Source organism: Oryctolagus cuniculus, chromosome 6 (assembly GCF_051225735.1).
Source record: "Oryctolagus cuniculus isolate XC-2025 breed Fujian yellow rabbit chromosome 6, ASM5122573v1, whole genome shotgun sequence".
Lineage (NCBI taxonomy): Eukaryota > Metazoa > Chordata > Mammalia > Lagomorpha > Leporidae > Oryctolagus > Oryctolagus cuniculus.
Window position 1 is genome coordinate 121130920 of NC_142872.1, and position 12106 is coordinate 121143025.

Sequence of the window (12106 nt, forward strand, 5' to 3'; positions counted from 1 at the left end):
CGCCGCGGCTCACTAGGCTAATCCTCCGCCTAGCGGCGCCGGCACACCGGGTTCTAGTCCCGGTCGGGGCGCCGGATTCTGTCCCGGTTGCCCCTCTTCCAGGCCAGCCCTCTGCTGTGGCCAGGGAGTGCAGTGGAGGATGGCCCAGGTGCTTGGGCCCTGCACCCCATGGGAGACCAGGAAAAGCACCTGGCTCCTGGCTCCCGCCAGCGGATCAGCGCGGTGCGCCGGCCGCAGCGCGCCGGCCGCGGCGGCCATTGGAGGGTGAACCAACGGCAAAGGAAGACCTTTCTCTCTGTCTCTCTCTCTCACTGTCCACTCTGCCTGTCAAAAAAAAAAAAAAAAAAAAAAAAAAAAAGAAAGAATCCTGTGGCCTCTGCCTATATTACTCAGCTCTGTACATCTGTTCCTTCTCCAGCCACAATAGCTTCTTAGTCTGGAGTTCACAGTAAATTATGTGCCTCAGGGCCTTTGCACATGCTCCCTCATGTCCTGGAACCGTTTTTCCTACGTCTTCCAAGGTCTCTTTCATCTTTCAGTTCAATTGTCATCTCCTTAGAGATGGTGTGTGGACTGTCCTATCTAGAAAATCCAGTAACTTTCCATGAAGTACACTGGGATGACTCTAGAACTTTTATGGAAGAGGGGCATGGGACAATAATCTGATTGACAAGGGGTGATGGTAGGAGGGGCTGGTTCTGACTTTTGACTAGGAAACTTGTCAACTGGAAGATGCATTTGCTTAGCAACTTACATAGGACTGGAAGACCATCACTTGCCTTAAAGAAGAGTAATGGTGATAGCAAATTAAATTAATGGATTAAATATTATGGAGCTCAAGTGCCCTCTACACTAGATGATCCTAGGTAATGTCATGATACTTATCATGTTTATTTCCTTTATTGCATTGACCCTTGTCAACAATTATCTTGTGCATTATTTGTCTCTACTTTCCTTATTCTCATGTAGGTCCCATGAGGACAAGGACCTTGTCTGTTGTCTCTCCCTATCCTACTCCATGCCATCTTCAGCTCTAAGAATGACCCCTCGTTTATAGCAGTCAATAGGTATTTTTCTTTTTCTTTTTTTTAAGATTTATTTATTTATTTGAAAGAGTTACACTGAGAGAGGAGAGGCAGAGAGAGAGACAGAGAGAGAGAAAGGTCTTCCATCCACTGGTTCATTCCCCATTTGGCTGCAATGACTGGAGCTGTGCCAATTTGAAGCCAGGAGCCAGGAGCTTCTTCTGGGTCTCCCACACAGGTGCAGGGGCCCAGGAACTTTGGCCATCTTCTACTGCTTTCCCAGGACATAAAAGAGAGCTGGATTGGAAGAGGAGCAGCCGGGACTAGAACTAGCGCCCATATGGGATGCTGGTGCTTCAGGCCAGGAAGTTAATCCACTGCGCCACAGTGACAGCCCCAATAGGTATTTTTCAATAAGTGAACTGATACACAAATAAATGAGTTCACTCCATTTCCATATCAACTTTATCCCCAAGTGGAAGATTTCATGGATTATTTTGATCTTTAAATCTATGGCATACATGTGTACCTACACATATACATGACACTGAATTTCTGGGAAAACTAAATGTGTTCAGGATTCTTCTTGTAGGAAAGCAGAGACTAGGAGAAAATAGAGTGAAGATGTGTTGGAAATTGTACAGAAGAGAAACAACAGGAAGAAAGTTCAGTAGTTGGAGAAAGTGGGAAGAAGGTGTTGTATGGCAGGAAGAGGCCATTCATAATTTTGCATCACCATCTAACAGCTATTCAGTGTTTTCCAGATTGAAATTTCCTTTCCAACTCATAGAAACTTTGATTCCAGTCTCAGAAGCAATCCTCTGCACCAAGTCCTGTGATCTCTGGCTGTGAGCCCATGTCTCTTACTTTGGTTCCCTATTTCTTGGCTACTTTTGCCTCTTGTCATTTAGTTTCATTTCCAAATTTTGGTTTCCTTTCCTAAAAGAGGACCGACTACCTTATACATGAGTCATAAGGCAGTAACCAGTGATTTCACGTGGCGACACCCAATCAAAGTGGAGCAGGTCAAGTTGGAGAAGGGGCTCTTCTCTCGGGGTGCCCCTCCTTCTAGAATCAGTCTCCCAGGTCCCCTGCCTGTCTTGGCACCCACCAGGCCTGGTGGCTGAGCTTGAGCTAAGCAGTGCAGATGTACGTCAACGGGTTTGGGTAGAAATCGGGACCGAAGAATGGGTGCTGGGGCCAGTGGAGACAGAGTTAGAGGAGGATGTGATGAGTAGTGGGACTGGGTAGCTGAAGGATGACTTGTTTAAGTAGCACCTGTCCACTTGTGATCAGCCCCGTGTGTTCTCTGTTTAAAACTTCTAGACAGGGCCAGAAATGTGGAGGAAAGACCTTTCTAAGAGGGGAGCATGGGAATCAGACAAGTTAAAGCTGAATGTATTATTTCCTACCTTTTCACCTAAGTGGGAGAAACAGATATTTTGTTAATAATTTCAACTGCAACAGTATTTACCGCCTCAACCGCCTCAACCGTTATGGCCATTCCTGCTGCGGAGCTCTCACATGTCAGCTGCTGTGCTATGGTCTTTACTTTTGTTGCTCCTAATCCTCATGTTCCTAGGGAGAACGGATGATTTCCCCCATTTTGCAAATTTCAGAAACAGGGAAAGTGAAGTGCATAGAAGTTAAGACACTACACAAGACTGTTCTCGTACAGCAGATTCAGAATTTGAACCCAAGTTTATCTGGCTCCACACTATAAAAGTTTTTATTTTAAAAATAATTTTTATGTGCTTAGGTATCTTTCCAAAGGAGTATGAATGACATATTTATGCCAGCATTTTAGAAAACCATATTGCTTTGAAAGTAGATTCTCTTGGCAACACTTGGAATTAAAGTTTCTTTGGGGTTTTATTTAATCTGGCACCAAGCTTTAGAAAAGTAATCAATGTTCTAACTTTTCAAGTTGCACACTTATTTTTGAACTGGTTTCATAGGAAGTAAGCTTATTCAATAACTGCTTGTTGAGGTTCATGTTTTGCTTGTCATTGTAGGAGTTAATGTTGAGGAATAAGGCATTTACTGTATAATTTCCTTCTACTGCCAGGGAAGGTAATGTGCAAATAATTTAGGAATTTTCTACAGAAGAAAGAAGTCATTGTGTCTTCTTGTTCATGAGTATTTGAACAGGATTTATACTGTATTGCAAAACTTACCCATGACTAGGTCTTGTGTCTGTGTTTTTAAGTACAACAATACATATTTATTACAGAAAATTGGTAAAATACAGAGAAGAAAGAAAAAGAATTATATATAATCCTACCAAAGAAAAAAATTAAAGGAAGATGTATTTTTTATGTCTTTTTTATACTACCATCTGCAGATTTAACATGTAATTTGCTAATCTACCTGGAATTTATTTTGGTGAAGGCTTTTAAGTCTTAGGTTTATAGACATCAGAGGTGAGCATAAACCTACTTCCTCAGTTTGCAATATGGCAAATAAATTTTGTTTCTGTTAGAAAAATAGAAACCTTGAGGTATTGTGGTGTTGGGAGAAAAGCTGCCGCCTGTGATGTCAGCATCCAGTATGGGTGCCGGTTTGTGTCCTGGCTGCTCTACTTCTGATCCAGCTCGGAAAGCTTCTGAGCCAAAGAAGCAGAAGATGGCCCAAGTGCTTGGGCCCCTGCACCCACGTGGGAGACCCAGAGCAAGCTCCTGGCTCCTGGCTTCAGCCTGGCCCAGCCCTGGCCATTGCAGCCATCTGGGGAGTGAACCAGCAGATGAAAGATCTCTCTGTCTCTTCCTCTCTCTCTCTCTCTCTGTAACTCCGCTTTTCAAATAAATAAATAAAATTTCTTTAAAAAAATGCAGAAACTTAGTTTGGAGTAAAATACATAAGTCCCTGATCAATTTATATTTGCTGTTGGAGAAATTCATAAGACTCTTGATGCCTTCTAGGTTTATGTGTTCAAACCTCCAAGATTAATATAAAATTTCTGCCAAGAAGATTTAATTTTTAAAAATATGAATAAGCATCTGTGTTCAAATTTAAAAGTCATTTTTTAAGTCTAAGGTGAAATAGCTTGACAGATGGTTAAAAGAGCAGAAGTTTGAGAAATATGATTTATAACAAATCTTTCAAGGAATGACTTTAAATGCCTGCCAAAAAGCTTCTCAAGTAACACCCCAAGCTTAAATTCCAACCTCCTCCAAGAGACATATGCAATGTTTTTCCTTTTTGAATAATCTTTTCTTTTAGAGAAGTGTTCAGTTTACAGCAACTCTGAGTGGAGTGTAGAGTTCCTAGGTCCTCCCTACTCATCTTTCCCTTCCCCCAACACCTGGAACCACAGATCTTTCTTTATATTTATTCATTTGAAAGGGAGAGAGATAGGGGGGGTGCAACATCCACTGGTTCACTCCCCAAATGCTCATACGAGCCAGGGCTGGGCCAGGCCCAAACCAGAAGCCCAGAACTCCAGTCAGGTCTCTCATGGGGTGACAGGGACCCAAGTAGTTGGCCATCCTCTCCTGCCTTCTCAAGATAGATTAACAGGGAGCTGGACTGGAAGCAGCAGAGTAGCCAGGCCAGCGCTTGAACTGGCACCCTGGTATGGAATGCAGATGTTGCAAGCAATGGCTTAACCCTCGGCCCCACAATGCCTACCTCTGTCTTGAAAATTTTTAAAGGGAGTCTTCTATGTCATTTAAATGGAACTGGGAGGGTCTCTGATAAGATGGCATAGAACTGTATTTCTATACCTTGATTCAAAAGCAAAAAACTTTCAATTCTGCAATTTGGACATGTTATAATTTGGATTATTCTCTTCATACAATAAATTTTAGTGGAGAGTATATCTGTTCTTACTTTATGCAGCCCATGATCTGCAACAAATGTGGCTGCTTCAAACTGGCTTCTAGCTCACAGTGGGCTGCAAAGCCACAAAGATCCCCCTATTCAGCTGTTCAGAAAGATTTCCTATAGGGTCTTTTATTGCAGCCAAGGAACATCTTCTTTACTGTAAGAAGAATAAATATGGGGCCCGCACTGTGGCATAGTAGGTTAAGCTTCTCCCCACAGCGCCAAGCATCCCATGTGGGTACTGGTTGAAGTTCCTGCTGCTCCACTTTGTGTCCAGCTCCCTGTTAATGGCCTGGGAAGGCAGCAGAGAATGGCCCAAGTGCTTGGGCCCCTGCCCAATGTGGGAGACCCAGAAGAAGCTCCTGGCTCCTGGCTTCTGATCAGCCCTGCTCTGGCTGTTTCTGCCATTTGGGGAGTGCACCAACAGATGGAAGACCTCTCTCTCTGTCTCTCCCTCTTTCTCTCTCTGTAACTCTGCCTCTCAAATAAATAAATAAATCTTTAAAAAAATACATTTGCTTCCTGTTTGCTGCAGAATTAGATAAAAGCATAAACTCTGTGTTTTATTTATTTGACAGGTAGAGTTACAGACAGTGAGAGAGAGACAGAGAGAAAGGTCCTCCACCTGATGGTTCACCCCCAAATGGACGCAACAGCTGGCGCTATGCCGATCCGAAACCAAGAGCCAGTGGCCTCTTCCTGGTCTCCAACACGGGTGCAGGGGCCCAAGCACCTGGGCCATCCTAAACTGCTTTCCCAGACCTCAGCAGAGAGCTGGACTGGAAGAGGAGCAACCGGGACTAGAACCCGGTGCCCATATGGGTTGCCGGCACTGCAGGCAGAGGATTAACCTAGTGCACCACAGCGCCAGCCCCATGTGTTTTAAAATCATGTAGCCGGGGCTGGCGCTGTGGCATAGTGAGTAAATCTGTCACCTGCAGTGCCGGCATCCCAAATGGGTGCTGGTTTGAGACCTGGCTGCTCCACTTCCGATCCAGCTCTCTGCTATGAGCTGGGAAAGCAGTAAAAGATGGCTCAAGTCCTTGGGCCCCTGCACCCACGTGGGAGACCTGGAAGAAACTCCTGGCTTCGGATCGGCGCAGCTTCAGCTGTTGCAACCATTTGGGGAGTGAACTAATGGATGGAAGACCTCTCTCTCTCTCTCTCTCTCTCTCTCTCTCTCTGCTCTGCCTCTCTGTAACTCTTTCAAATAAATAAATAAATAAATAAATCTTTAAAAAAAAGTCATGTAGTTGTTAGTCTGGACCTATTTTGAGACTAGATATCATAGCAGCTCATTTTGCACTAGTCGGTAGAGTTTATTTAGTGTTTTATATATTTTAACTTATTTTTAAAGAATAATTTCAAACTTACAGATAGATAGCAAGAATTGAAATGCTACAAAGACCAGCCTTATATTATTTACCTGGGTTCACTTACTTTTGCTTCATTTGCTTTATCCTTTGGTTATGTGGTTCTTTATGTATAATATGTAAATTATGCTATATATCGGGGCAGACATTTGATGTAGCAGTTGACATTTGGGACCTCCATATCACTCACTGGAGGCCCTGAGTTTGAGTCCTGGCTCTGCTTCTGATCCAGCTCCCTGCTAGTTCACACCCTGGGAAGCAGCGAGTGATGCCTCAGGTACTTGAGTTCCTGACACCCACATGGGACACACAGATTGAGCTCCTGGCTCCTGGCTTTGGCCTGGCCCAGCCCTGATAGTTGTGGGCATTTGGTAACTGAATCAATAGATAGGAGATCTCTCTCTCTTTCAAATAAAAAGTTAATAATTTAAATTATGCTATTTATAAAATATTTTTCTGAATCATTTGAAGGTGAATTATATACATCACTTTTTTTTTTTTTAAAGATTTGTTTATATGAAAGTCAGAGTTACACAGAGGAGGGAAAGACAGAGAAAGATCTTCCATCCACTGGTTCACTACCTAGATGGCTGTCACAGCTGGGCCAGAACAGAGCCAGGAGCTTCATCCAGGTCTCCCACCTGGGCATCAGGGGCCCAACCACTTGGGCCATCCTCCGCTGCCTTTCCCAGGCCATTAGCAGGGAAATGGATCAAAATGGAGTGGGCCAGGACACGGACTGGTGCCCATACGGGATGGCGGCACTGCAACAGCTTTACTCGCTGAGCCACCATGCCAGCCCCACATCATAACTCTTTTTTCCTAAATACTTTAGTGTGTATATCCTAAGAATTTTGATATTCTCTTATACAGCCAGAACAACAAATTGAACTTTACCACAATTTTTTATCTAATTTTCCATTCACATTACAATTTTGCCAATTGAACAAATAATGACCTGTTGAAATTCACCGCTTCTAGTACATGATCCAGTCTAAGGTCAGGTATTGCATTTAATTGTCATATCTCTTTCACCTCTTTTGATCTGAAACATTTTCACTGCTGCTTTTTTTAGAATACAGCACCCGCTCTTCAAAAATAGCATATTCATCTTTTTGTGTTTGATATTTTCCCAGAGGTGTAGGGAAAGTCTCTATGATCCAAGCTGCTATTCAGTGTTACATGGGTGTATACTGGTCCTTTGGTCAGCTATAACAAAATACCTTATACTGGGTGGTTTACAAACAATAGGATTGTATTGGTCCCAGTTAAGTCCATTATCAAGGTGCTGGCAGATTTGGCAACTGATAAGGGTCAGTTCCTCACAGGTGACACCTGTCTGTCAAATAAGGGTTCCCACCCCCTTCATGAGGCTCTACCCTCCTGACCTAGTCACCTCCTAGAGGCCCCCACCTTTCCATATCAGTACATGGGGATTAGATTCCAACAGGTGAATTCTGGGGAGACACAGTCGTTTAGCCCATGGCAACCGCAGAAGAATGGTTTCTCCTTTCCTTCTGCCGCTCGGATCTCCGCGTTCACATCACCGTTGGCAGGATTTAACCTGGAATCATTCAGGAAATGTTCTCTGTAAATTTTGAGTCCTAGGCTTTCTCCCCACAGTGCGCAGAATGTAGGAGGGGTGCATGTGATGCTGAATTGACCACTGACAAGCTGGCTCACATTGCTGCCCTGGTAAGACCTAGGCATGGAAAGGAGCAGACATGGAACTCCACTCTGGGGAGATCTCTCAGTTCTGGGAGAGTAATAAACAGGGCAGTGGCCGAGAATAACAGGGTCACTCTGTCAGACACAGTGGCTGGAAAGGCCTCCATGGGGTCTAAAAGATGACACGGAGGGCAATGGAGAAGCCTTGTGACTCTTTAGGAAACGACAGAAGTTTGAGGAGAGTGGAATTTGGTGGCACGTGGCATCATTTGACAAGTAAAGAACAGCAGGGAATGGACTGTGCTGACCCTCACGGGACCTGGTGACAAGGTGGCATTTTATTTTAAGTGAAAGAGAAGTGTTCTTACTCCCCATATGGCACCTTTGATAAGTTAGAGAAAGGAATCCACTCTTCAAGACAGTTCCATCTTCTTGGAAAATTGTTGTTTCACATTTATTTTTAAAATATTTATTTGGGGGCTGGCACTGTGGCATAGTGGGTAAAGCTGCTGCCTGTGGCACTGGCATCCCATTTGGGTGCCGGTTCAAGTCCCGGCTGCTCCTCTTCCAATCCAGCTCTCTGCTATGGCCTGGGAAAGCAGAAGATGGCCCAAATCTTTGGGCCCCTGTATACCTGTGGGAGACCTGGAAGAAGCTCCTGGCTCCTGGCTTCAGATCAGCACAGCTCTGGCCTTTGCGGACATTTGGAGAGTGAATCAGAGGATGGAAGACCTTTCTCTCTGTCTCTCCCTCTCTCTCTCTCTGTAACTATCAAAATCTTAAAAAATAAGATTTATTTATCTGAAAGGCAAAGTGACACTGAGAGGGAGGGGGAGAGAGGCAGACAAGACAGACAATAATCTTCCATCCACTGGTTCACTACCCAAAAGGCTGCGATGGTCAGGGCTGGTCCAGTCTGAAGCCAGCAGTGGCAGAGGCCCAAGTAACTGGGCCAGCTTCCCTATTTCCCAGGAGATTAGGTGGATTGGAAGCAGAGCACTGGGGACTAGCACTGGTGCTCCTATGTGGGATGTGGGTATCACAGTTGGCGGCTTAACCTGCTGCACCACAGTGCCAGCCCTGCTACTTTTTGTTAGAACAAAGCAGCTCTGGCCGGTGCCGCTGCTCACTAGGCTAATCCTCCGCCTTGTGGCGCCGGCACATCAGGTTCTAGTCCCGGTCGGGGTGCTGGATTCTGTCCCGGTTGCCCCTCTTCCAGGCCAGCTCTCTGCTGTGGCCAGGGAGTGCAGTGGAGGATGGCCCAAGTGCTTGGGCCCTGCACCCCATGGGAGACCAGGATAAGTACCTGGCTCCTGCCATCGGATCAGCGCGGTGCACCGGCAGCAGCATGCCGGCCGTGGCGGCCATTGGAGGGTGAACCAACGGCAAAGGAAGACCTTTCTCTCTGTCTCTCTCTCTCACTGTCCACTCTGCCTGTCAAAAAAAAAAAAAAAAAAAAAAAACAAACAAAAAAAAAACCAAAGCAGCTCATTGAAATCTGCCAGAAAAATATATGTAATAAATGTAAAATCTACAGTGCCAACGAGAAAGGCACTTTCCCATAAGGATGTTCTCCTGCAACCTGTATAAGTATGCCTGACGACCCCATTGAGTAGTCGCTGAAGGTTTTCTGCAGGGAAGTGACACAACCTTGGGAGGCTCCTGTGTGGAGGGGACTAGAGATCAGCAAAGTGTTTCAAAGGTAGATCCTAATATTTTGGAAGCAAAGAGATTGAATGGAGATGGGAAAGAGGATGAGAAAACCGTGACTCATCAGGTTTGTGTATGACAGTGCCATTTTACATGGATGGCCAGACTGGCAGAAGACCAGGGCTGATGTGTGGAGAGGATAAGGAAATCAAGGCATAATCAAAACCCAGGTACTTGCTCCAGGTACTTGCCATCTCCCCTGACATGTCCTGACTTGAACTAAAAGTTAATCGAAGTCTTTTTTTTTTTTTTTTTTTCAAAATCCATATCCTCAGAAACCTTACTTATCAGCTTCAAGGACAATAACAAAAGCTTTTTTCCTTCAGGTTTATAAAGTTGGGCTAATTTAAATCCAAAGTTTACTAACACATTGAGGTTCCTCTCTGTTATCGGGACCCTGCCAGACACGAATCACTGTTATCACACTTCCTCCACTCAGCAGTCTATGAGGTCGTGCCTATTTTTATCTTCACTTTACAAAGATGGGAGGCTCACAGAGAGATCTTATCGCTGGATTTGATCGCAGCGCCACAGTTACAAGTCCAAGTCAGGAGTTGATCCTACTGCCTCCCAGTGCCTTGAAATCCCTTGTTTGTATCTGTGTGGCCAGTGTGCTCCAACATAACTTTCTGCAGTGATGGCAGTATTTCCCATCTGCACTGTCCAATAGTCATGCAGTTAGTGAGCACTTGAAATGCGATCCGTGTGACTGGGGAACCGACACTTTCACTGAATTAACCTAAATTTCATTAAGACATGTGGCTAGTGCCTATCGTATTTGTCAGCAGAGTTCCAAATCAGTGACCTGCACAGAGCCCAGGTAGAGCACACATTATGCTGAGTGCAGAAGAAAACATATATACATATACACACATATAATATCATATGTAAATTGTCATATATACATACACACATACATAATAAACATATAAATCATTGTTTTTCAGATTTTGTGTGTACCTTTTTTATTTTTTGACAGGCAAAGTTAGACAGTGAGAGAGACAGAGAGAGACAGAGAGAAAGGTCTTCCTTCCGTTGGTTCACCCCTCAAATAGCCTCTACTGCCAGTGCGCTGCACCGATCCGAAGCCAGGAGCCAGGTGCTTCTCCTGGTCTCCCATGCGGGTGCAGGGCCCAGGCACTTGGGCCATCCTCCACTGCATTCCTGGGGCCATGCCTTTTATAATGTACTAACAAGTAAATTATAATGGATATGTGGGTGTTAAATACATATGATAATTTTTCACATTTTACTGCACTTACCATGTGCTAGGGACATGCTTTATGCATATTAATTCATTTAATTTTCATAATGATTCTGTGAGGTAGATACTTCTATTGTCTTCATTTTACAAATGAGGAAACCAAGATAATATTTGGATGTAGCCAAGGACACAGGTAGTTGGGGTCAAAGCCAAGATTTGAGCATAGTCTGTCTGGTTTCTATCCACACACTTGATGGTAAGCTAAACAAGTACAGTGGAGGAGAGAGAGGCCAACATTTTGCGCAGGGGGTGAGTAACCAAAGTTTTGGGGGCCTAATGTTTTAGACTAGACTTTACTGATCAAAGCATTCCCAATTTGAAAATTCAAAGGAACTTTGGAGTTTATTTAATCCATCCTGTTTTCATGGGGACAGATACTGCTGCCTATGTAGAGGGAGACAAGGCCAAATTAAGTTGGGGTATAGTCATGGCTGAGACAGGAGTTCTGGGGCCATCTACACTTGTCTAGAGCTCACTATAGTTAACAAACTGAAACGAACGGGTGTTTGATCGTGATTCTGTAACTTTCCCTGGTTAAACAACCCAAAAAAAGGTGTTCACTTTTGGCCAGTTTTGTTTTGACTACCGATTAAAAAAAATAGTTTCGGAGCCACAGAACCAGGGAAAGTCGGGAGGGGACAGGACGCCCAGACGCCAAGAGCAGGTGTAAATAAAGCATGGTGGATCCCGAACTGCTCATTTCCCGTCAGTGATCCGCTACCTGCCGCGTGGCTGGTGGTGGTTCTAATTCAACAGCACTCAAAAGAAAAAAAAATTGCTACAAAGACTAGGTCAATGGAAAATACAAAATTTACCAATACCTGACTCCCACCTACACACACTTTAAAAATGGACGCCGACCTCCCTCCTCCCTGCCTACCCCAGACAGCCCGCGTGCTTACAAACAGGTGCCGCCGGACAAACGAACGAGGGCACCTGTAACCTTGCGTACTGTCCTAGCGTCGCGGTCGCCAGGTGCGTGAAGTCAGTAGATGGGGTTCTGTGGCGTCAGATAAGTTTTGGAAACACTGAGTTCTACGGCTCGCACTGCAAAAGGCGGTGTGGGGAGCGTGCGCTTTCCCTCCGCTTCTAGAGGGAAGAATTTCAGAGAAAGGCACTGGAAGGCGGGATGGGCAGCAGCGCCTGGAGTAGCACACACAGGTGTGCTCCGACGCCTGGGAGCATCTAAATCCGAAGCCTTCCCTCTGCGTCCTTCAGTTTCCTGGGGAGGCCTGCTGTGG

General features: G+C 44.9%; 1 protein-coding gene across 4 annotated transcripts in view; it reads right to left on the minus strand.

Annotated features, from left to right (window-relative positions):
• The window catches only part of CCNE2 (cyclin E2), a 651763-nt gene that overhangs the window by 256741 nt on the left and 382916 nt on the right, over positions 1-12106 (minus strand). The window lies entirely within an intron of this gene.